This window comes from Anopheles arabiensis, chromosome 2 (genome assembly GCF_016920715.1).
Source record: "Anopheles arabiensis isolate DONGOLA chromosome 2, AaraD3, whole genome shotgun sequence".
In the NCBI taxonomy this organism is placed as follows: Eukaryota; Metazoa; Arthropoda; class Insecta; order Diptera; family Culicidae; genus Anopheles; species Anopheles arabiensis.
In genome coordinates, this window is record NC_053517.1 from 89,728,872 (window position 1) to 89,753,678 (window position 24,807).

A 24,807-nucleotide genomic window follows, 5' to 3' on the forward strand; every position below is an offset into this window, starting at 1 on the left:
GGGATTATAAATGGTTTAGCTGTGCGTTTGAAAGCAACGCGCTAATTTAGAACAGGAGGTAAGAGAAGTTTTAGCTGCGCGTTGTACATTGTTTTGAAAAAGAGATGCTTCAAAATGCGGGTGCTACTTTTTCGAGTACAGAAGAAAAACGGAAAAGAAAAATTGACTGTAGAAAGAGCAGTTTAAAACAAACAAGCAAAAAAAAAACTGTAGAGTTAATGTTCCGTGTCGTGCACAAAAAGGTAAAACGAAACTTATTTTTCTACTGAGTGACACTATTGTTTGAAATTGTGCACTGTCCAGCAGCTATTTCAATTTCCTTGTTGTTTTTTTTTTGTCAACCCAACAATAGTTTTTTTTCTTCTCGCATTCAAAGCTTTTTAACTTCTTTTAGTGATTTTGCGTTTCTTGTAAAAACTTTCTCGGCATGACTTTTGTCAGTTGATTGCGGTGTCATTTTTGTACTTTCCTATTGCTATTCTGGGGGCAACTTTGTTTGAGTACGAACGATTGTATCGTGCAGTGTCAACTTATTAGGGTTGGGTTCAGTTTTTGTCCCCGGTTTTGGTTCACATTCTCGCGAAGTTGAAGGTGTATTACCGCAACTTTGGTATCATGGTTTGAATGGAAGCAAATGAAATCATTACGAGAATGCTGGTTGGACGTATGGTACGTAAAGCTAGAATAATTGTTATATTCAAATGCAATAAAATAATTTAGTATGAATTATTAGCATTTTAATGATGTATAAAGTAAATATCTTAGATAAATGGCTTATACGTATGATATAAAATAATGCTCATAATTTATTGATAATTCTGAAACATAATACTATTGATTGAAGGATATTTTAAGTTTTCTTTCGCATCGTATGATAAAAAGCAAAAAAGTTGGGAACTATGAATAAGAACGTAAAAAACATCATTATGATCATAATTTTTGCAGAATGAATTTATCACTAGTTTAGCAAGTTTATTCGGATTTGAATACGTTTTCAAGGTAAGATATCACAATTTAATGATAGCTGAAACAATACAAGGCCCACACAGTTGTTAAAATAATTCTTGAATCGATAAAAATCGTTTCGCTTATCAACAAACAAACCTTCTTAACATTATAGTTTATCTTTGTTGTCATATTATTTGGTAAGCGGCTTTTAAATGAATTCTTGTTTTTTTTATCGCTGTAACATGCGCTAACTTGAACGTTCGAAACGAACAGTTTCCATGGCAACTCTAACAAACCTTTTCTCTCTTTTTCATTTCAGGTACCCCTTTCCCTCGATGATCTGTTTATCTCAAAAAAGATGCTTCTAGCTGATAGAAGAAAAAAATCGTTAAACAACTCAACGCCCGATACAAATTAGGGTTTTGCAATTTAACTCGCCACACGCGCTCCCTGGAAATCAGAAACACATTTAAAGCACACGATTGCGTGCTAGTGGCACATTACACACAATTGCTACCATTTTGACATTGCCAGGCCAGGGGTATTATTGGCAGGAGCTTACTGACTAAAAGACATTTGTGGCGTTCAATGGGGGAAAGTTCACGTGCGACCTCCAACCAACTGTAGCAAGGTGAGCCTTTCAAACTACCAAAACGTCATTTCAGCTTCGTTTTAGTTCCTCCGATTTGGTCCACCCAGAAAAGGGCAATTAGAATGGCGGAGCAAAATGAGTCTGGATGCGTATTTAATGGTGGTCATTTGCTTGTTGAACCACCAGTGCCTGCTCCAGATGGGTAGTAGGGGCCAAACTTTTCCCCCAAAAAATGTTCGTCAAAATGCTCAACTTGTTTGAAGGCTCTCCGGTATCTTCCTATTCAGCAAAGTTCGTATCAAAGAACGCAAAAGTTTCGCAAAGATGGTACACTACCGCCGCCGTGGCTTTCGTCTGCCAGTGTCTCTTCATTAGTCTTCCTTTTCTGTGCGTCTGTTTTGAAGTTTAAACTTCATTTACAGCCACTCCATCGTTCCCCCTTCCCTGACAGACGGCATCCATCACTTACCGTAACGATCATTAATCAAACACGATTTACTTACCACCCTCATCCTACACTACCAGAAGTAACTGATGGTCACAAAACATAAGCGTCCTCGGGGCGCAAACCCACGGCCCCATAGGCCCAAACATTGCTGAAGTAACTGCTTTACTAAGGCACAAGGCGCCCACCATTTCCTCACAGTGTTGCTGCGACACACAGTGCCAGTTGTTTTGCACAAGCGGAAATCAAACTTTAACCTCATTCCTCCTCAAGCTTCACTCCCACCGACCCATCGCTTCCGCAGTTCGCGTGCGTAAGAGCGCGGAAAAACTTTCTTCCTCGTCCGCGACCGCGCATGGTATCATACCGGGGGTTTGGTTTGTCGGCACACTTTTGGGAGAAAGTTTGGGCGCCTAATCGCGGCCCGGAACAACTGGGTGAATTGAAAATTTGGTCGGCTAGGAAAACCGCATAATGAGATAATGTGCTCCATCGTGGACATCCACCGCTTGGCTGCTCGCTCACCCCCTACCTTTGGCCCCCTTCTAAAGGACGGGTAAATTTGCATATTGAATTGCGTTTAGTGTCGGACTACAGTTAGCACAACTCCCGGGATGGGGCTGAGAGCGGATTCCCGACGCGAGTTCAAAAAGTTTTGCACCACACCGGTTGACCGGTGAATTGTTGTGTGACTTGATTTTAGGCTGGTATTGGCATCCCGGTGTGTATGTGTATGTCTGTGTGGCTGCATATCTTTCTTCAGTACGCTTTTCCCGGGAGCAAGCTGTAGAAAAAGGGGCAAGTTTTGAACGCCCACAACACACCTAACATCACACGGCAACGAATAGGTGGTGGAATTAAATATTCTAACTTTTCTCTCTAATCGTGTGCGGACCCCTCCTGCCTCTCAAACTGAGAAGATGTGTTGTATGTGTGTGTGTGGCACGTGATCATATTGTGGAACAAGCTCATTGACAAATCCCGACTGCAAGCGGGAGCGTTGATTGTGGCGTTTAATTTTCTGCTAGCATCGCGCCTACGCAGTTAGCATTCCCGATGATGATGGGGAGTTCTTTCTTAAAAGAAGAAGAAGAGACTAGAGAAAATACAAAAACAAAAAAATAGAAAACAAAACAAATTCTTAGCACAGGAAGTTGCTGCGAAACAGCAAAGTAGGCGGAATAGGCAACGAACAACTTATTGGTTCGTAAAAGTTTCAATTTTCGTTCGCCTCAACTGATTTGAATAACGTCCTGCCGATGTCCGAAGTTGTTTTCCCGCAGCTCTATGGTACCGGGGGAAGGAGCTGTTGGGAGAAAGCAACAGTCCCCTATGCCTCGGAATTTTCGACGCAGGGATTTAACAAATCCCTGGCCCAATTTAGAATGGAGCGTCCTATTTTTCGAGAAGGGGGCGCTAGTTGCGCCCGTGGTTTGTGATTCTGCCGTCGTGTCCCCGGGTGTCCCCGGACAAACCGACCGACGGGATAATGATGGAAACAAATTAATGAAAAACTTAACAATGTTCTGCACCGTTTGTTCTGGCGTCTTTGGAGGACCTGGCGTCTTCTCTCCGGTTTGCCGTTGCTTATCTCGGCCCTGCGAGGGCTCTTGTGAGCTTAAAAATATTCCAGCGGGAAATTCGTTGCTTCTTGTTGTGTGTCCCGGCTGACCTTAGGAAGGCAACATTGCATAATCTGGGCGTGTTTGATTTTTTGTGTGTTTCCTATTTCGGTTCTCGTGAGCACCGAGCAGCAGGCAACTCCTGGGCCCTCTCCTTTGTCCAACAACGGAGCAAAGTCAATTATCATCAAATTCATTAGCCTGCTGTTATTTCTTGCTTGCGAAATGTTTATCGCTCCCAAGTACTCTATCCGCGTGCCTCACCCGCGTGCTGGTAAGGTCGTCCGAATCGAAAGTGAACGTCAAATCTATTACACCGGGGCTTGGGCAAAAGATGCAAAGTTGGCGGGATTAGCGCCAGATTCAAATCGGTTGTGACAGAAACAAGTTTGCCGACGTCGCCACAAACTGCGCGTGTGAAACGGTGTTGACCGGAGTATCATCGAGGGAACTTAATTAAAAATTACCCATCGAAAAAAACAAAACTACAAACAAACGACGCGAGTCTTCATAACACCGAACGCGCGCTTAAGAGGATCATCTTTATTGGGGTGAAAATTTGACATCTCGCTTGCTGATGTAATCCTCACCAAAAAAGGGCCAATGAGCAGTGGGGAGGACGAAACGAAACACAGTCTTCCAATCTCGTTTTGTAAAACCTCTGCCAAAGATTCTTTGGAGATGTGGGTAGGATGGACGCTAATCCGAGTTGTGAACCTGGGAATATGGGTGGCAAAACTTTTCCTCCGCTGTTTGCTAATACTGTCCCTCTCTCTCTCTCTCTATCGCTGGCTCGTTTTTTTCCTGTGTAAATCGAAGATTTTATTGCGATAATTATCCACTCCCGGCTGTTCGAGAGTGGCTGTGTAAGGAGTGCGTTGCTCGCCCCTATTACTCCGTACTTCCCAAAAGCAATCTCGGCTGTCCTTGGTATGGAGGTTTTTGTTGCTGCTGCCTGTTCGAAGCCATTCTCTATTCTCTACGAGCCTGTGCCATTCGACGCTCGCGCGCGCTATCATTTATCCATTTAACGAGCTAAACACTTTAATTACCACTGTTTTATTTCCGGCCCATTTTGTCCCAAGTGCGCACACACCGCCTTCCGCTTTGGCGCTTTTCGGGTGGGGCGCGCGCTCCCTGTGCTGGGGCTAATTTTTCGCCTCGATCTTGGGTGCGGCTCACAGTGGGAGCAGATTCGAGCCCGTGGGGAATCTGGCGGGAAGGAGGTAGTAATACATCGCCCGGTGCACTGCTGTCGTGTGCTCGGGTATCGAATTCGAGCCAGGCACACATATCGACCAAGCTGCTCCTGCGGCGGGAGCGTGGAGCGGATGTTACGTTCGGATAAAAAGCCCAGCGCGCAGGGGCAATAAAGAAATACCTGGTTATAACGATCATGATTATGGGGTTTTATTTCCACCATTAGGCTCGCGTCACTTGCCAAGGGTAACGAGCCAAATGCCAATGGTTGGCTCGCAGAGTCTCTGGCTCGGTTCCTAATCCACGGCACATTCCACCTGAATGATAAGATGCAATGTATGGCAAAGTCAAATGAGGATTGGGTTTTGGGTTGAAACGAAAATGAGTTGATAGCGTTGCAAACACACAAACTCTCTCTCACACACACGCACCCACATAGAGCATGGATCGTTGTTGGATATTTTTTGTGTGCGTCTCGGATTTCTCCCAAGAAGTCGAGCACAGCGCGTTCTTTAGGTCGTGCTTGTGTTTCCATTACTTATTTCATCACTACGAGGAGCTTGGCTTGAGCTTCAAGAACAAGAAAGCAACCGATGCGGGAATGGTTTATGTACTACCAACCATTAAGCACCGAGTTAGTGAGCGGCTCTATACATAATGGATACAGTTGTAACCGATGGGTGGGTTTGCTGTTGGGCGGACTAAAAGCCTGAACAATTCTTGAAGAGATTCTTGGAGAGGATAAACTAAATGAAGCAAAACCTTCTCTAATTTCTTGCGGCCGGGTAATTTGACAATCATCTCAAAGTGATTTCGTATCCGCTGCGTGTATAGCTGCCAAGCCTACCGAAAAAGCGCAAATGACATTTACGGCCCACGTCTATTGGGTCAGTTTTGGCCTTTTTTTCGGAGCAGCACAGTAATTTAATTCATCCTGCCAGTGCCACTGACTAACCCCAACTGCACAGTCCAGCGAGTCGTCAGGCGTTATTTTTCAGGTGTAGCCTCTTTTTTGCCGCCGCCGCCGCCTATTCAGTGTAGTCCGATTTTCCACCGGCTGCATCCATGCGGCTGCCGTGTCACACATTCGCATCGGTTTGCACCTCTGCCTGCGACCGCGCATCCGCACCCAAAGCGAACGAACGACCCAAACTCCGGCGTCCAGCTTCGGTCAGTGATTTTGGAAAAGCTTGAAAATCGCTTAAAAATAACTACCCCGTCAGATTGATTAATTGAAAAGTGCGCCACACTGCCTGGTTGACAAAACATGGGCCCCCGGTTTGGTTCACGGTCTGGCACAAGCCGGTAGCACACCAGCCAGCTGGCTGCTTGGTTTGGTTGTTGCCTTTTGGGCGTTGTTTCCCTACACGTTTTCCATGTTTTTTTTTCGCCCCACATGCAAAACTGCATGTGTGAGACTTTCGTGGAGGGCTTTTCGGAAGATCGGTCAGACCATCCGCGCCAGCACGGGTGGGAACGGGTGGGGTTGATTTTTGACCGTAACGAAAACTGGCACAAGCCCTCGACATTGGACACCAATCGGTCTGGCGGGAACGCTTCCGAATGTTGCTTTTTTTTTTCTTCTTTTCGGTGGCTGTTGTTGTTTCTGCTGGTGACCAAGAACTGCGTTTCGCCAGCTGTTTGCCGTGCGAGAAACGACCCTGCACAAAAGCTCCGCGCCGCTGCCTTGCGATGCAAGTGAGCAATATGTTGTGTGATGTGTTTTATTACCCCATTCCTGGGTGAGGTTTTTTTTTCTCGTCAGGTTTGGTGTCCGAATTTCCAAGAGTGCGGTATCGTGTGGGCAGGAAAAATGGTGCAAAATTATCCGAAAATTCGTCCGTGTTTCCTTGCGGCCATAAATAACGGCCCTCGAACAACGCGGGGGGCTGCGCGAGTCTTCGAAGGTTTGAGTCCGACCTGGGGGAAGTGGACGATGAAGCGGTTTTTGTTGTTCTCTGGAAGGGGGGGGTTTGAATCGAGTAAGACATGTAGAAAAAAAGAGGCTCCATTTTGTGGCGTGTCTATTGTGGTAGCACACAAAAAAAATGTCATACCAACACCAACCAGGAGCTGGTTAGCAGAGAAACGCAACGCTGTCATTTCGGCTTGGTCCTGGCATAACCAACCGGTACGACCGAGCGATGCGAAAAATGAGCCCTGGCAGTACCGTGTGGCGTGTGTTACGGCGTGGGGGCTCTAGCTGTGGCGTTGGCCCTTTGGTGGCCTGCTCACTAACAAGCCAGGAGCCGGAGCCGGTGTCGAATGACATTCCAATAAAATGCACCTTCACTTGTGGAGGACACCCCGGCTGCATGTGTGTGAGTTTGGAGTTCATTTAATGCGCAAGAGACCGAACAGATCGTGCACACCACCGCCCAGAGCACACACCGAGACACTACCAGTGCCATCAAATTGAATGCACTGATTCCCATTTCCGTGTTTTGGTAAGCGAAATGCGAGTGGGGAAAAGTGTGGGAAAATAAAAACATATAAAAACAGCCAACTGACACACACTCACCCAGCATATCTGTCCACGTATGTGCGACAACGGCACGATCCTGCACGGCAGAACTTTACCGGAGCCTTTTGCGGGATGATGGGATTCAAACGGAAAACACGAGCACGAGACAGAGCGAAACCAAAAAAAAAAAAAAAAAGAAACATAAAATAAGCGGCCAGCAGCAAAAACGGAAAAGCAAAACAGCAACAGCAAGGGAGAGAAGAGAGCGAGAGAGAGAGACAGAGAACGAATGCGATTAAAAATAACCATCATAATGCATAAATCATGAACCATTCGGAGCTAATTAAATTGGACGGATTTTTAAATTAAACTAATTGATATGGTCGGCGAGAAATGAGAAATAAATAACGAACGCGCAAAAGCTGCTGCTGCTGCTCATCGGGGACGAACCGGACCGCGCGGTGTTTCTGCCTCGCCGGTTGACCGTCAAAAAACGGTGTCCCCTTTTTGCCGCGTTCCATCCCTTTCCTGCACCGCGCTTCGCTGTGTGTGAGTGTGTGTGTGTGTGTGTAGCTTTGAATGTGCTGAAATTATTGATGAGGGCTAAAATGCATTGGCAATCGACGCTGGCTCTGCACTGTGTGTGTTGGCGCATTTTCACATGTCCCAAGCCATCGGGCGATCGGGAAATGAAAAATATTTCATTCACAGCTGCAGCACAAAAAACGCCGGTCTTCCTCTGGGCCTTGGGTTAAAGCCTCTCCTAGGGGCGGCAGATGGTGTATTTAAGGTTGTGAACATTAGCTTGATGGTACTGTACAGGTCAACAACAACAGTCAGTTACAACAGTCAGGTGATGATTTTGGTATCATTTATTGTTGCATAAATTTAAAAAAGCTATCGAATCAGTTTAAATGGTTGGTAATGTAACGGATTTGGTTATGATAAGGTAACGGATTGAATACAACCTGGATGATTAAGATTGTTTTACTGGTATGGTGAAATATCAAACTATAAAGGACGGGCTACATTGATCGTACTCTCTGGTGTAATTTTGATTTTCACTAGCGCACTTGGCGGCGGCTGACCGAAGCATTTTTCCAAACAATTTGGAGCCGCTTCAGAAAATATGTAATTTTTCCATGTTTTTAGTTTAATTTGGACGAGAAAAGTTTTGTAAAAGGTAGATGCACATGTCTTGTACGCATTTCATCCATTTTCATGGCAAAAAACGATGGAAAAACAACTTAAATTTAAGATCCGGCTCGACCATTCCCTCGACGACCAAAAAACGCTTCCTCCAGCCGCCGCCAGATGCGCTAGTGAAAATTGAAATTACACCAGAGAGTACGATCAATGTAGCCCGGCCTTAAGGCTAAACGGCTCAATTTGATGAGACTGAAGGCTGAAATAATAGGAAGAGCCAGTATTTCTAAATTAATATTTATAATAATATCTATAATCGAAACGTTAAAGAAAGTAAAAAAAACTACCAGAGCTGCATGTTTTGTCGCTCACAAAAATTATGTTAACACCTACGGTGTGTTTGTAATTTTGCAAATACAAATATCCTATTGACGAGCAGATTTGCCCATGTTAGCTGTAGCAACTTTAGTTTACCCATTTTGACACCTTTCATGCGCAGCAATTGGAAAAGGGTAGGACTTTAGCTTTACAATGATATGCGTCATTTGATCCATAACTAGTTTGATTCACTGAATAATTAGCATTGAAAAATTCACTCAAGAATTGTTTGTCTATATTTCCTTTTACTTTGATTTGACAGGTGAAAATTTAAATTAACCCAGTTAAAATTCGTCGGTAGTAAGAGCGCGGAAATATGCAGCACACATCTCCAAATGCCTGGATAAACCCTGTATCTCATGTCACATAAAACCATTCAGATTGGAACATAAAATGCAATATAGTGGGTAGTCTGTTGTCGCGTATCGTAAGCAGATCCTTCCTTGACAGAAGTTTATGCATCTAAATGAAATAAAAAAAAATATCATGATATTATGCAAAGATTGAATAGATTGTATTAAATTCAGTACACAGTACGGCCTGTTGATTATTTTACTATTCTTTACAATACAAAAGATTTGTTCTAGGTGCGTGTTTCACAGCTGCATATCAAAACGCATACTTTTTGGGTCTTGAATCGAATGAGACTTTTACTTCAATGTTTGCAATTTATATCGCATTCAGTAGAAATGTGCTTTTCTTTTTTTTTTCTTTTATACAATTTTGATATTTCGATTCTGTCTCCAACCGTCGATGCGATCGGATGCTTATCACGATCGCTCCACAGCAACAGATCGAAATCGCTTCAAAGCCGAAAGTTCACCGACTGCCCTTTTAGTAGTATCACTGTGTGTCCTGGTGGTGAGTGTGAAGTCCTACTTGTGTGTAACGAGTGTATTTCGTATAACGCACCACATGCCTAGCGTAAGCAGTGTGGCAAGTGTGTATTGTGCTGAGTGTGTAGAGTGTAGAGTGTACATAGTACCGTTACAGTCTCCGCCTTTGTGAGTAGACATCAGTGCGTGATGATAGGTTGATGACAAAGTTCTAGTAGTTTTGTACGTATTAGTATTTTGTTCTTGTTTTTTTTTCTCTCTCATTTTTTTTATTATCTTGCATTTCTCTCCGCGGTATTTCTATTAAATAATTATATCTGTTTGCCCCCAACTGTTGTGGCCAATATGGCCAATATGGAAATTGTAACGATTTCCTCTGATGAAGGGTTCACTACGGTATCCCATAAGAAAAGGAAAGCACCCGTAGTAGTAGAAGAAGGAACCAGTTGCAAAAAAGTTCTTGCTACCGTCACACCAATGTCGACTGACAAAGCAAGACATCGTGAATACCCATCTTGCTACCGGGGAGACTTTCGTGTCTTCATGATGCCCGGAAAAAGTGAGCTCAACCTAGTGGCTATAACTGCATCCCTGCATAAAAGCTATCCTGCGGTAACCGATGTATTTCGTGTTCGTACTAACCGGATACGAATCACCGTTAGCGACCGAATGCAGGCGAACGCTATAGCAGCTGATCCACAATTCACTGATCACTACCGGGTGTATATCCCAGGTGGAATAGTTGAGGTAGCAGGTGTCGTAGAGGATCTGGATATTCCATCCGAAGAACTGCTAAAGTTGGGAATGGGTGCTTTCCGGACTCTTTCCACTCCAGGGGTGAGGGTGATTGCGGTGAAACCACTTTACACCTCTTCCACAGTAAACGGGCAAAAGACGTACACGGAAACAAAATCAAACCGCGTTACGTTTGAGGGAACTGTACTCCCTAGTTTCTTGGTGTACGAAGGACTCCGCATTCCTATTGCAAGACCCTTTGTTCCCAAGATTCCAACATGCGAGAAATGTAGTGAAATAGGTCATACAAAAGACTTTTGCAGCAACAAGTTTAAATGTTTTAAATGCCAAGGTCAACATCCGTCCTCGGATTGCACTGCAGCGCCATTCAAATGCGCTCAATGTAAAAATCATTGGCATGAACTAAAAGAGTGCCCGGTGTACAAGAAGTCTCAAAATGAACTAAAAAAAGCCCAGTACCAATTGGCCCGTGGGTCATATGCTGCAGTTCTAGCGAATGGTAGCTCGACCGAAAACACATACAGCGTGCTAGCTGAAGAGTTCACATCGGTAAACCAGGAACCAGTCCCTAAAATCTCGGAGGTGATAATAAGAGTGAAGAGATCCGTGAATCGTCGTCATCCTAGGAAAACCCCTATGAAGGCTACGCCTCCTAAGGAGAAGAAAGCTTCTCTACGTTATGAGAAGAAAAATTCTCCTCCCCAGGCACCACCTCGTCTAGCACGTGCCCCTCGCCCCAGAAAACCTAACAATCCTTCGCTGGACGAGGATCTTCCATCACCCGCAGCGCGAATTCGAGCAGTTTTCTGCGTAGTTTTTTGCGTCATTTTGTGTCAAAAAATACGCAAAAAAATACGCTAGACTTCAGCCAAAACTACGATAGCCAGCGTATTTATTGCAGTTTTTAGGTGCGGAACGAGCGCCATCTGTTGAAGGAATGGATGAACTATTTCAGACGGTGGAGCAAAAAAAAAAACGGCCGAAAAATTCAAAAATATTGGCGCCCATTCCTTCCTCCTCCTCTTCCTCTAACTCCCTTCCCCTCCCTGCCTTGCCTTATACTTGCGCTTCAGCCCGTGCCTTTCGCCGTCAGCTGATTGTGTGTATGCGTTGGTGTATATGTACATTGCGGTTTTGTATTGTAATTGGTGGGTGTTAGCATTTATTTATTCGTGTGTGACCTTGACGATGCGGGAGAAGCTGGTTCATTTTGGGATTTAAAGTGTTATCGGTGTATTGATGGTTTATTTTATTTCGTGCCGCTGCTGATGAGGCTATTTAATGCCCGTGCCAATCGAGGGTGAAGAAGCCAATTTCAAACAAGCGTACGAGAACGTCTAACACTGATCTATTTTTTTTTAAATCTGAACATGTTTGATGCTTCAACGACCTTCTAAACATCATGTAGCACGGTGTATAGTGGCAATAAAAAATATTTTTTTTTTCAATTTGCCGGAATTTGTCTCGAGTTTTCTGGCCACGACACACAGACACGGACACACACACAGCACGGGGAAAGTGATCGTCCACTCTATCATGCCGCGATCCCCCTCCCCTCCCGGTGCTTTGGATGAGGATGCGCTACAAGTTAAGCCAGCAATTCTACCGATAAGGTAGCGGAAATCGATCGTACGTGTACGCGCGTTCGGGGGTGCGTTCTCGCGTACGCGCGTGCATGCGTGCGTGCGCGTGTGTGTGTGTGCGTGCGGGAACCCCAAAACTGTTTGATTCTGATGCGTGCATTGTCACCGGCTGCGTCTACACACTCCATGCATTCTCAGAAAACACACTGTACGCCGCCCGGTCGATTACCGCTACCTAGGAGACAATACAACCATTTAATTGGCACCACCATCGTTGCGATCGGTTCTGCTGTTGGGGGTATTAAAAAGACTAACGATCGAAGCAAACGTGCATGTGATATGTTACACATTTCTTTCCAATTCCGCTAGCGGACGCAAGTGGAAACAAAACTTGAATTGAATTCATACAAAAGAGAATTCTGGTTTGGTTTATTACGGTGCGCGTATGATGCGCGACCTGTCCGTCCAGAATCTGGTGGCTTGTTGGTTTTGAGTCGGTATCATGACGCCGTGCGACCGGCACTGCCTTGGAATGGGTTCGGATCGGTAGGTTCATGTTTTGGTCGAGTGCATTCCGTGCATTTGTCGCGTCACAGCGGTAGCCCGGCAGCAACAAAGTCAAGACAAACTCTTACCCGGGTGTGGACTGCTATGCTAAGTTCTTTTTATTATTATTGGCGTAATAGCCAACGCGATCATGCCGGCCTTTTCAGGACTTGAGTACCACGTAGCCGGAGCCGGTGACTAACCCCTTGCTACGGCGGATGGTTCATACGCGATTAGAACCCACGACGGGCATGCAGTTGTGCGGAATGATGGCGGTGCCGCGGGCCCGCTCCTATCCAGTGTGCAACTTGCATACTGCCACACTGTCTCCTGCCCGGTGCATACGCAGCAGGCAGGGGGAAGGACCTTCCCTCCTTCCCTCCTTCCCTCCTTCCCTCCTTCCCTCCTTCCCTCCTTCCCTCCTTCCCTCCTTCCCTCCTTCCCTCCTTCCCTCCTTCCCTCCTTCCCTCCTTCCCTCCTTCCCTCCTTCCCTCCTTCCCTCCTTCCCTCCTTCCCTCCTTCCCTCTTTCCCTCTTTCCCTCTTTCCCTCTTTCCCTCTTTCCCTCTTTCCCTCTTTCCCTCTTTCCCTCTTTCCCTCTTTCCCTCATTCCCTCTTTCCCTCTTTCCCTCTTTCCCTCTTTCCCTTTTTCCCTCTTTCCCTCTTTCCCTCCTTCCCTCCTTCCCTCCTTCCCTCCTTCCCTCCTTCCCTCCTTCCCTCCTTCCCTCCTTCCCTCCTTCCCTCCTTCCTCCTTCCCTCCTTCCCTCCTTCCCTCCTTCCCTCCTTCCCTCCTTCCCTCCTTCCCTCCTTCCCTCCTTCCCTCCTTCCCTCCTTCCCTCCTTCCCTCCTTCCCTCTTTCCCTCTTTCCCTCTTTCCCTCTTTCCCTCTTTCCCTCTTTCCCTCCTTCCCTCTTTCCCTCTTTCCCTCTTTCCCTCTTTCCCTCTTTCCCTCCTTCCCTCCTTCCCTCCTTCCCTCTTTCCCTCCTTCCCTCTTTCCCTCTTTCCCTCTTTCCCTCTTTCCCTCCTTCCCTCCTTCCCTCCTTCCCTCCTTCCCTCCTTCCCTCCTTCCCTCCTTCCCTCCTTCCCTCCTTCCCTCCTTCCCTCCTTCCCTCCTTCCCTCCTTCCCTCCTTCCCTCCTTCCCTCCTTCCCTCCTTCCCTCCTTCCCTCCTTCCCTCTTTCCCTCTTTCCCTCTTTCCCTCTTTCCCTCTTTCCCTCTTTCCCTCTTTCCCTCTTTCCCTCTTTCCCTCTTTCCCTCTTTCCCTCTTTCCCTCTTTCCCTCCTTCCCTCTTTCCCTCTTTCCCTCTTTCCCTCTTTCCCTCTTTCCCTCTTTCCCTCTTTCCCTCCTTCCCTCCTTCCCTCCTTCCCTCCTTCCCTCCTTCCCTCCTTCCCTCCTTCCCTCCTGCCCGCATGATCGCGCAATAATAATAAAAAGAACTTAGCATAGCAGTCCACACCCGGGTAAGAGTTTGTCTTGACTTTGTTGCTGCCGGGCTACCGCTGTGACGCGACAAATGCACGGAATGCACTCGACCAAAACATGAACCTACCGATCCGAACCCATTCCAAGGCAGTGCCGGTCGCACGGCGTCATGATACCGACTCAAAACCAACAAACCACCAGATTCTGGACAGACAGGTGCAGTATCATACGCGCACCGTAATAAACCAAACCAGCCTTGATTTCTTCCGTCGCTTTGCGCAGCGGGCACTCCCTTCTCCTTCCCTCCCCCGAAATCCCCAGCCCAAGCCAGAGCCAAAAAAGAAACCTCGACGAAAGGTTCAGTCGCTGTCCATATCAGAAATGATTGACTCAATGATTACAGCGCTGGCTTTTCCAGAACCATTGAAAAGCATAATTGCTATGACACGACCAATGTTGGTCAGCGCAATAAAGCAATGGCTTGGGAAATGGCCTGCTTTGAGTTCGTTGGTACAATTGGAACATTAGCCCGTCCATGGCTAACATACTCCAATGGAATTGTAGAAGTTTTCTTGGAAAAATAGATGTGTTTAAAGTACAGGTAAACAAGCACAACATAGATGTATTTGTCCTATCAGAAACTTGGCTCTCCCCTGATAAAAAAGTTACCTTCCACGGATATAACATTATACGCCAAGATCGAAACACTATAGATAGGGTTAGGCGTGGTGGGGGAGTACTCATAGGAGTACGAAAAAACATACAATTCTTTCGAATACCCCTCCCCTCACTACTAATTATTGAATGTGTCGCAATCCAGGCAAAGATAGGCGATCTTGATTTATCCTTTGCATCTGTATATATCCCACCGGAAGCCGAGATTGAACTTGAGAAGATCAAAAAGGATTTTGAAATAATAGCATCTGCAATGAAAACACCTTTTCTTATCCTGGGAGATTTCAATTCTCATGGATACGACTGGGGATGCACACGAGACGACTCACGTGCTCCAGTCATTAGGGACTTTTGCGACAACCATAGATTGATAATATTAAACTCCGGCGATGCTACTAGAGTGGCAGGGCCTTCGGCGCGTGACAGTGCAATAGACCTGTCTATGCTCAGTGTCGCTTGCTCTGGATACTTTGTGGAAGGTTATCCAGGACCCTAATGGCAGCGATCACTTACCGATTGAAATTAAAATCACTACTGGAAGGCGCCCAATCAATAGCATACCGGTCAACTACGACATGACAAGGAATATTGATTGGACGAGATACAACGCACTTATGTCAGTGAGGCTGCCATCTGTGACATCCATTTTTGACCCACTAGTGGAATACAAAAATCTCGTAGACTGTGTAAACGAGTGCGTTCTTGCAGCCCAAACAAGAGAGCCCCGCCAAATAAGGACACATACCAAGCCTCCCACTCCTTGGTGGGACAGAGACTGCCAAACTGCATACGTAGCGAAGCGAAAGGCATTTGGACAATATAAACTCCATGACTCCATTGCCTTATACGAAAAGTATAAGGCACTGGAGAACATGTAAAAACTTACTTAAAGCGAAAAAGAGAGGATTTTGGCGCAAATTTGTCAAAAACCTCCCGCCTGACACTTCGCTACGTGCGTTGTGGACAATGGGTAGAAGGATGCGAAACAGCACAATTACAAATGAGAGCGAAAGATTTTCAGGAGACTGGCTTTTTCAGTTCGCCGAAAGAATCTGTCCAGATTTCGTTCCAGCGCAGAAATTTGAACAACATGCGCCTTGCAGTGATCCCAGCTTGGATGCACCTTTCTCCATGGTCGAGCTATCCCTAGCTCTCCTTTCTTGCAATAATTCTTCCCCCGGACTGGATAAGATTAGGAGTAGTCTTCTCCGAAACCTTCCAGACGTGGCGAAGAAGCGGATATTGATGATATTTAACAAAATGATAGATCTCAATAAAGTCCCGCAAGAATGGAGAGAGGTGAAAGTAGTCGCCATCTTGAAACCCGGCAAACCGTCATCAGAGCACGGGTCTTATAGACCTATATCCCTACTATCGTGCTTGCGCAAATTGTTCGAGAGGATCATTCTTTTTCGATTGGACAACTGGTTGGAGTCTAACAACTTGTTGTCCAGTACCCAATTTGGTTTCCGCAAAGGTAAGGGTACAAACGATTGCTTAGCGCTTCTAGTTTCAAAAATAGAGCTGGCACATACTCGTAAAGAGATGTTGGCCTCTGTATTTCTAGATATAAAAGGGGCATTTGACTCAGTATCGATTAGCATACTAGGTCAAAAACTTCAAAACGCGGGGTTAAGTCCTAAACTAAACACTTACCTTTGCAACCTCCTTTCTGAAAAAGCAATGAATTTCGATAATGGTCTCGCTCAAACAAGACGGATCAGTTATTTTGGACTACCACAAGGGTCCTGTTTGAGCCCCATTTTATACAACTTTTATGTAAATGATATCGATTCATGTCTTGCCCCAAACTGCAACCTAAGGCAATTGGCAGACGACGGTGTTGTGTCAGTCGCTAGCAACAACATCGTAGGTCTTCAAAATCCTTTGCAAAACACGCTGAACAATCTGGAAGCGTGGTCAAACAACCTAGGTATCGAGTTTTCCCCAGAAAAAACGGAAATGCTTATTTTTTCATTTCACTACGATACACCAAAAAATAGGCGTGAGAACGTGTACAAACCAAAGTTTGAAAAAATCACGATTGCCCAAACTTTTAGATACCTAGGGGTTTGGTTTGACAGCAAAAATGTGTGGAGGTCACATATAGAACAACTGGCAAGAAAATGTGCCAAAAGAATTAACTTCCTCCGAACAGTCACGGAATTTTGGTGGGGTGCACACCCACTAGATCTCCTAAGACTGTATAAGACAACGATTTTATCCGTCTTGGAATATGGTTGCATATGCTTCCATTGGGCATCCAAGACGCATTTAATAAAACTAGAACGCATACAATATCGTTGTCTTAGAATTGCGCTGGGATGTATGAAATCCACCCATAATATGTCCCTAGAAGTGATGTCTGGAGTGATGCCGCTAAAACTACGTTTTGAACAATTATCGCTTCGCCTTCTACTTCGTTCCACAGTATCTAATCCACTAGTGATTGATAATTTCAAATCCCTACAAGAGGCAGGTTCTAACTGCAAAATCATGAAGATATATCAGGATTTTGTATCTTTACAGGCTAACCCTAGTGCTTCACAAGCAATCAGCTGCGCCAATCTACCGGAGTCCTACAATTCCCTTTTGGTAACTGATTCCTCTTTGCAAGAGGAAACAAAGAACATACCAAACGATCTTCGCTGGAGGACAATTCCCAGCATTTTTGTGAACAAGTATGGCCATCCCAACGAAAAACAATATTTTACGGACGGATCCTTTTCAGACGTGGGCACGGGCTTTGGTGTATATAATACATCCAAACAAGCCTTCTTCAAATTGAGACAGCCATGCTCAATATTTGTCGCAGAGTTGGCTGCCATATTTTACGCGTTGCTTCTAATAAGCGCGAGCCCTCCGGATCAATATTATATATTCACTGACAGTCTCAGTGCTGTCGAAACTTTGAAATCCGTGGAGGCGATAAAGAGCTCTGATTACTTTATTAAAAAAATTCTAGAAACACTAAGCTCTCTGTTCAATAAAGCGTTTCGAATATCGCTTGTCTGGCTACCTGCTCATTGCGGAATCCCTGGCAATGAGAGGGCAGATCTCTTGGCCAAACGAGGCGCCTCTGAGGGCGATTCCTTTGAACGATCGATTCAGCCTCACGAATTCCTCCGCTTCCCACAGCAATTATGCATGGCTCGTTGACAGAGCATGTGGGATGCCGATGATCTCGGGAGATTTCTTTACTCCATCTCTCCTAGGGTGACACAACGTCCTTGGTTTCAAAGCCTACAGGCAGATCGTGGATTCATTCGCATGACATCAAGACTCATGTCAAACCACTATGCGATAAATGCACATCTACAACGTATAGGGATCGTCGATACAAATGTATGTAGCTGTGGCAAAGGATTCCACGACATCGACCACGTCATATGGTCATGTGTGGAGTTTGAAACAACAAGACCCGCACTACTATCGACGGTTCAAGCAATAGGGAGGAACCCTGAAGTCCCAATACGTGACATCCTTGGTCAAAGGGACTACGAATACGCGAGAATTCTGCACAGATATGCTAAGGAGGTTGGCATCACCTTGTAATCACGTACCGAACTTACATGTTTAGAGACCCAATAAATGTATAGGTATGATCATGTATGGCTTAGGGTGTATGAGCGTTCGTGTGCATGGGTAGGTGTCTGCATGGGTGTGCGTGTGTGCATGTGGATTTTCTTTATATCCACATCTACACACGCATAGCCATGTGGACACTTATTAGTGTTCTCGCGCGTACATATTTGCCCGGTTATGTATGATTGTACCTATTAGCATATTTGTTAGTAGTAACCTTAGTGTGTAGTATATTGTCTACGTTGTATGTTAAATTATGTTTAGTGATCCTCGGGCAGTCTGAACACATAACCGACGGTTGGGGCAGAAGCTCACCACCATGACGAGCTCAGAGTGGTGATTTAGAACAACCAAGCCATCGCGGAGCACTAGACAACCCGGATGCTGGCAACCATCGCTCACCTAACACCTGTAAAATACGGTGTCGATGCCATATACACTAAATCCCTGCTCCCTTGGATGGGAATACTGGAATTCCCCATAGACACTATGGAAAGAGAACGGCTGGCATACAACAGAATCCGAGCCCACCCGGAATAAGGTGCACAAAGCCGAGCAAGGAAATGTGCTTCGGCCAGCCCATAGATATTAAGAAATACAATAGAACCAACAATGTTAGATTTAAGTCTAGTCCATAATGATACGGCCAACCAGGCCGTCCTTACGAGAAATAAAAAAAAAAACAATTTTGATATTTTTTTACGTGGAAAATCGTTCCTCATTCTAGTTAAAAGTACAATTCTGAATCCCCCTCCTGCAAAATATCTTTCAATATGAAATAAACCGCAACAATGTTGCCTTTGCCCCGGGTTGTCACTTTTGAATTATATAAAACTGGTGACTGCCTTTGAAAGGAATTCTCCCCTCCGACTCTGCACCCTTTCTACCTCACACGACAGCTGTACACACACACACACACACACACACACACACACACACACACACACACACACACACACACACTCACACACACACACATACACACACACAAAATAGGAAAAGTCCACAGTTATGCGAATGCGGGCAGCGCCGTTCTTTCTAAAACCGAGGGTGGTGATCATTAGCAATGCATCAACTCACGCCGGGTACGGCTTTTGCTCAATTCGATCAATTTTTACTACCACCTCCCACCACCCGGATAAGCCGTGGTGAGGGATGGTGGCAACGGGTGCAAATGCTGTTCGTGCCGCTAGAACCTAGAACTCGCCCAGTGACGGTTTGCTTAATTTTGTATACCATTTCTCGGACAGTGTTCTCTATTAGCTTTCTTCCCAATCGCCCGCGCTGCTTTTCTTTTTGCGCGCGCGGGCCACACCGGGCGTTCAATGGCTAGCGTGCACCAGCGCGCGGTGCTGCGGTGTTCTAAGTCATATCGTTAGTTTGGTGTGTTTCTTTCTCTTCGATCGATTGTACTGTCTGCCTGTGTCTGCCTGACCCGAGCAATCCGCCGCCCGTTCGCTCCGACGCGCTCGGTACCGAATGTTGCAGTTTCGTTTTAATTTATTTCCCTTTGCGCCACAGTGCCCCAATTTTCCTGTCGCTGTTCCCTACCCCTCCACGTGCGGCCGGTCCGCGAACCGATACAAGTCCTGCCTTCACACACTGCCCATGCTGCCATGCCCTGCCCGAGTTCGACCGAAAGCAATGATATATTTTTACCTTCAACTGCAATCGAATTCGTCCCGCACCGGAGGACGGCCTCGGTGCACGAACGAACGAGTCTAGATGTTGGACGGGGGGAGCGATGCCCATCGTTAGCCGGCGGTACGAGCTGAAGGGAAAATGCATTTGCCACCGTCTCCGCCTCACCGGACCCTGCTGCGCCCACGCTGCGCACAGCGGGGCCATTTGTTGTTGCCATTGTTCCCCGGGACCCGGGTCGGTCGGTGGCTCTTGTTAACTATCAGTTGTGTATCGATTATTCGCTGCTGCACCCTGCGGGCGGTTCCTTTTTGGGGTGGTTTCGGTGCGGTGCGAGAATAGATATGTTGCGAAGGTTTGTGCGAACCCATTTCCCCCTTCCCCCCTCCCCCTCCTCATCCATTTCCAGAACGGATACGACGCGGGTGGTTGGCAGGCCTGCTGCATAGGCATGTGCAATGCAATTGGGTTTGCGATACACGGGCCCACGGCTCCCGGGGCGCTTTGTGCCCGGCCGCGGTGCAAACCGATAGGCTGGCTACACCGGCAGGCAGACAGCAGGGAAAAAGCAACATTATCAACCATCAGCAACGATCATCAACGCTATTTGATGCCATCAGTCTGTCCGTTGAACGGTTGAAAGGTGAAATGAAATTGCAACTAAATATACACATTCAAAACAGCTACCGGGCCGCCCATGCTCGCCCCCCTGCATTGCACCCCCTTTCACCTTGTTGGGAGGCACCTGCCATACGTGCATTTCTTCCGGCGACAGAACCAGGCCATGGGTGAGCCTTTATCGAGTGTGCAGTGCGCGCCAAGCTCGAAGCTTCTTCAAGTAAAAATGCACCTCGCAATGGCAATAAGAAGCTGGCCGTTTTCGCTGTTGACGTTCGCGTAAATTATTTCTTGACGGGACGCGCGCGCGTGGGCATCCGACAAATGCAGTAGCTTTCAAAAATTGTGTCCCGCATGCATATTATTTTTCCCAAAACCAAAAAAAAAAAAAACATTATAAAGGCCCAAAAGCGTCCGGTGAAAGTGGTGCTGATGTGCGTTTGAAATAAATAAATAACAGCACAACATCATTTGCACACCCTCTACGGGGGGAGCACTTTTTTGTTGGTTTCTTCTCCTTTCCCAATTTATGTTGTGCATCGTACTCACCCGTAAATCCGAACCATGGCCATAAAAAATGTGGCCTTTGCCAAACGCGTCAATTTGGCGTTTGTTTGTTTGGTTGATTATCACTTTTCCATTTGAGCCGTTTTTATCGATTTTTTTTTCTTCATAAAACCCGCTCGTCAGTGTTGCTTATAGCTTGTTTAAATAGCGCAGCAAAGGGAACGTAATGTAGACAGGAGGAGTAAGGAAGAGAGCGAGAGGGAATGGCATGAATAAAAAAAACTGCTCCAAACGAGCCGATATTTGTCATTGAATTCGTGCATGATGATTGGAATAGAAGAGGAGGAGGGGGTGGATGGTTGTGAATGGTGCGAGGCGCAAAGGCAATCGATTGTGTAAGCAAATTGTGTGAATGATGTAATAAAAAAAAGAAAACCTAATGGGTAAAAGAACCCAAGAACCGACCGCCTCCTCTCGCGCGAAACGATCCGTCGTCCATCATTCACTTAGCCTGACAATCGGAAGCACATAATTTCCTTTGCGCAGTGGATTTGCTTCACAATTCGTTCAGCCGGTTAAATGGATTACAGTAAAAATTTTGCTTTTATTCGTTGCCTGTGGAAGGAAAGCTCTTAAAGGTTGCAGGCGCACTGTTGGATTAGTGGGATGGTTTCATGTGCGGTTCAAAGGAGTGTTGTGTAGAACCTGCCTTCTTGCTTGTTTTTATTTATAATTGTACTAGACGAATGTGCACCTAATTTTGTCTTACGTTAGTTGTAACTGAAAAATTATTACATTTCCTTTATAAGAACTTTTTCCTTAATAATGTAATTTTAGCTTTATTTAATTTATTAATTAAATTAATTATTTATTTTTTAATTTTTTTCATTTATTTTTTTATTTATTTTTGTTATTTATTTTTTAATCACTGTTTTTTTCTTTAAATTCCCTTTTTTCAAACAATAATATAAAAAAATAACGTTACTTAACTCAAGTCAGTCTAGAGTATTACCTATCCGATAAAAGGTATTTTATTTTTTAATCTTCTCATAAAACGCACTACACTGTAAATATTACATGATTTCATGAAACGACCTTATTTAATGCGCTTATAATGGCATCTTACATTCAACCAGCTTATTTATTCTACAATTTGTCAATCACCCCCACTTCCCCTTTTTCCGGGGTCTGTCCGATGACCGATGGGATGGCGCCAGGTCGCAATGTGAAATTCATGTACCAATAAGTTAATGACATTTTCTTTAAAACTTCAAACCACAGACACACACACACACACATGCACTCCCTACGCCCACTATCACACACCCGTCCCAGTAACTATCGCTACAAAGTTGAGTTGGATGCATTGCACAACTTTTCCCATTTTCTTCAAAAACCCACCGCACATCACGCTGGCAAAGTAAACCTTACCCTTCAACACCGTGTTGGGGTGGTACGGGTAGTGGAAAAGAATGAATTTCCCATTGATATTCCTTAACTTTTGACCAACGATCCTACCCACACTCACACACACACACACACAAAACGAATTGAACAGAGGGCAGCTTATGTTACTGGCCGGCATTGTTTCGTTCACGAGAAAGTGAGCTTCGGAAAGGACCTCCACCGTGTGCCATACAGCACGTCAGCACACACACAGACACACTCACACACCGGTGGTAGTTAGTCATCCATGGCCGCTTGCCACGGTTGCCCGGGACGTGAAAAACTCGTCAGCATCTGGTTTGTACCAGCATGGAGGTACAGTGGGGCTACGGGGCCAGTCTTAATGTCGATGGTTCTCGAGACCGGTGTATGGAAAAGACCAAAGATCAACAAAAGAACAACATGAGTGTTGCTCAATTATTGAAGGGTAAAGTAAGTTTTCTTCATCACCGAACAGACTACGGTTGGTCGGGATAGAAGTTCCGGGACGGGCAACATATGCACCCGTCGTGTGTGTGTGAGTATATGTGTTTGCTATGGTCACCACGGTACGGTACGGCAGAAGCCCTCCGAACCATCATACTGGGTTGAATGCAACGCAAAAACTCGACAAAAGAGCACCAGAAGTAGCAGCAACTTTAAGCACCCACCGAGCCCGGGAGTGTGCATTGCATTGTGTGCAATCGTGTGTTACCCGAAGCCCTGCCGACGACGTACTACTACGGCATATCCCCGTGCACAACAACACTTGATCAAGAATGCCACACCGTAGACGAAGGGTGGGAGAGTTGTGCCTTCCCTTAAAAAACTCATCCGTTACTGACACGCCGGCTGTTGTTATATAGGACCTACGGGAGCCGGAACAGGGAAGCGTTCATGGATCTCGATAGTTCTGGCAGCGTTTCTCCAAGCTTCCAGCAAACGCCCGGAACTGGACAGGCGGACAACAGACGGATGGACAGTGGATGGATGTGTCCGCCACAGCCGGGAGTTGAAGTTTGGGAACCCTCTGGGAAGGGATTGTGGTGGAAATGATTAATTGCTACATTTGGTCAAGATACAGCTCAATCTACGAAGAAGATAGGTCCTCTACCGCTTCTCCGGTCCGTTCCACTGCTGCTGGACGGCTAGGATGGATGGATGGATGGATGGATGGCAACGAGCAAAAGTTGACTGTTGGTGTCATTTGATATTCTTTGAATAAGAATGCACATGAATAGTAGCTATATCTAGAGGGAAAGCAGCGTGCGAGTGTTCGGAAACTGTTTTTTCTTATGCTGTTTTCCCCCAACTAGGAAGTTGCAAGGTACTGCTCACACAGAGCACCCAAACTTCCAATAGAATGAAAATCGACCGTAAGCGTGAAGTGAGCTGTGTGTGTGTGTTTCGGTTCAGTTACGAAAGGGAGTGAGTATGATTGAGTACATTTTTGCATGGCGCCTTTTGGTGAAGAGACGCCAGTGGGCGCTACGGCACAGCGGCATTGATTACCACTCTTTGGGGAAGTTGATTTACCCATTGACAGTGTTGTCAGGGAATATACTCTGGCCAAAAACCGGCCCACCAGGGTAGGGGTATCCGGAGCTATCATTGTAATATTTTGAGGCTTTCGAGGTAAATGTGTGAAGAATTGCAGTTTGATTTTCTCACACAATGTCTGGGGCATGGTCGGGGGACTGGTCTGTTGGCAGAGGTGGACTTAATTTATGTAGATCGATATTCACCGGGTAGAGACAAAGATGAATGAAAAGCCTCGCTTTCAGACTAAAAAGTGATCCTTAGAGAATACGGGGAAGGCTTTTGATGCATGAGGAATTGATGCATTTGGAGTTCTTTTATTGATGGATAATGGATGCATTGCTTCTTAAATTCGATTTGAGATTTGAACACTTTCATGTGATGATGTTGAATATATCTTAGTTGAGCAATAGCTGCATGCATCTACTTGATTTTCGCTGATCAACTAATTACGCGTTTTTGATGTTGATGTCTTTAATATGGTAAAGATATAAAGGTTTAGTTTTAAAACAGCTTGTGCAATAAAAAATTCACTATTATAAAGAATCTAGAAAAAAAGATTCCCGAGACATAAATAAAAGGTAATTTTAGCTGTTAAAACGCATTGTGCATTCCATTTATTAAAGGAACTAATAAACCCAGAGCCAAATTTCCTTACGGAAAGAAAGAAACACCATTACCTACGTTAAATGAACCGTTCCAAGAACTTAATGTATTTCCACGGACAATGACAATACCACTGGAAGCTGTTTCCATCGTTGCAGGTGAATAGCTTTGGCAGGTGCTAGTGGAACTAATTATTAAGATATAATACCATTCTGTCAAAATTAATTGGACCCACACAGACGATCGATACATTTTTGCGGTCGGTAAAAGTACACGA

At 45.5% G+C, this 24,807-nt stretch overlaps 1 protein-coding gene across 11 annotated transcripts in view; it reads left to right on the forward strand.

Annotated features, from left to right (window-relative positions):
- LOC120896128 (RNA-binding protein Musashi homolog Rbp6) overlaps positions 1-24,807 on the forward strand; it is a 592,490-nt gene that overhangs the window by 192,212 nt on the left and 375,471 nt on the right. The window lies entirely within an intron of this gene.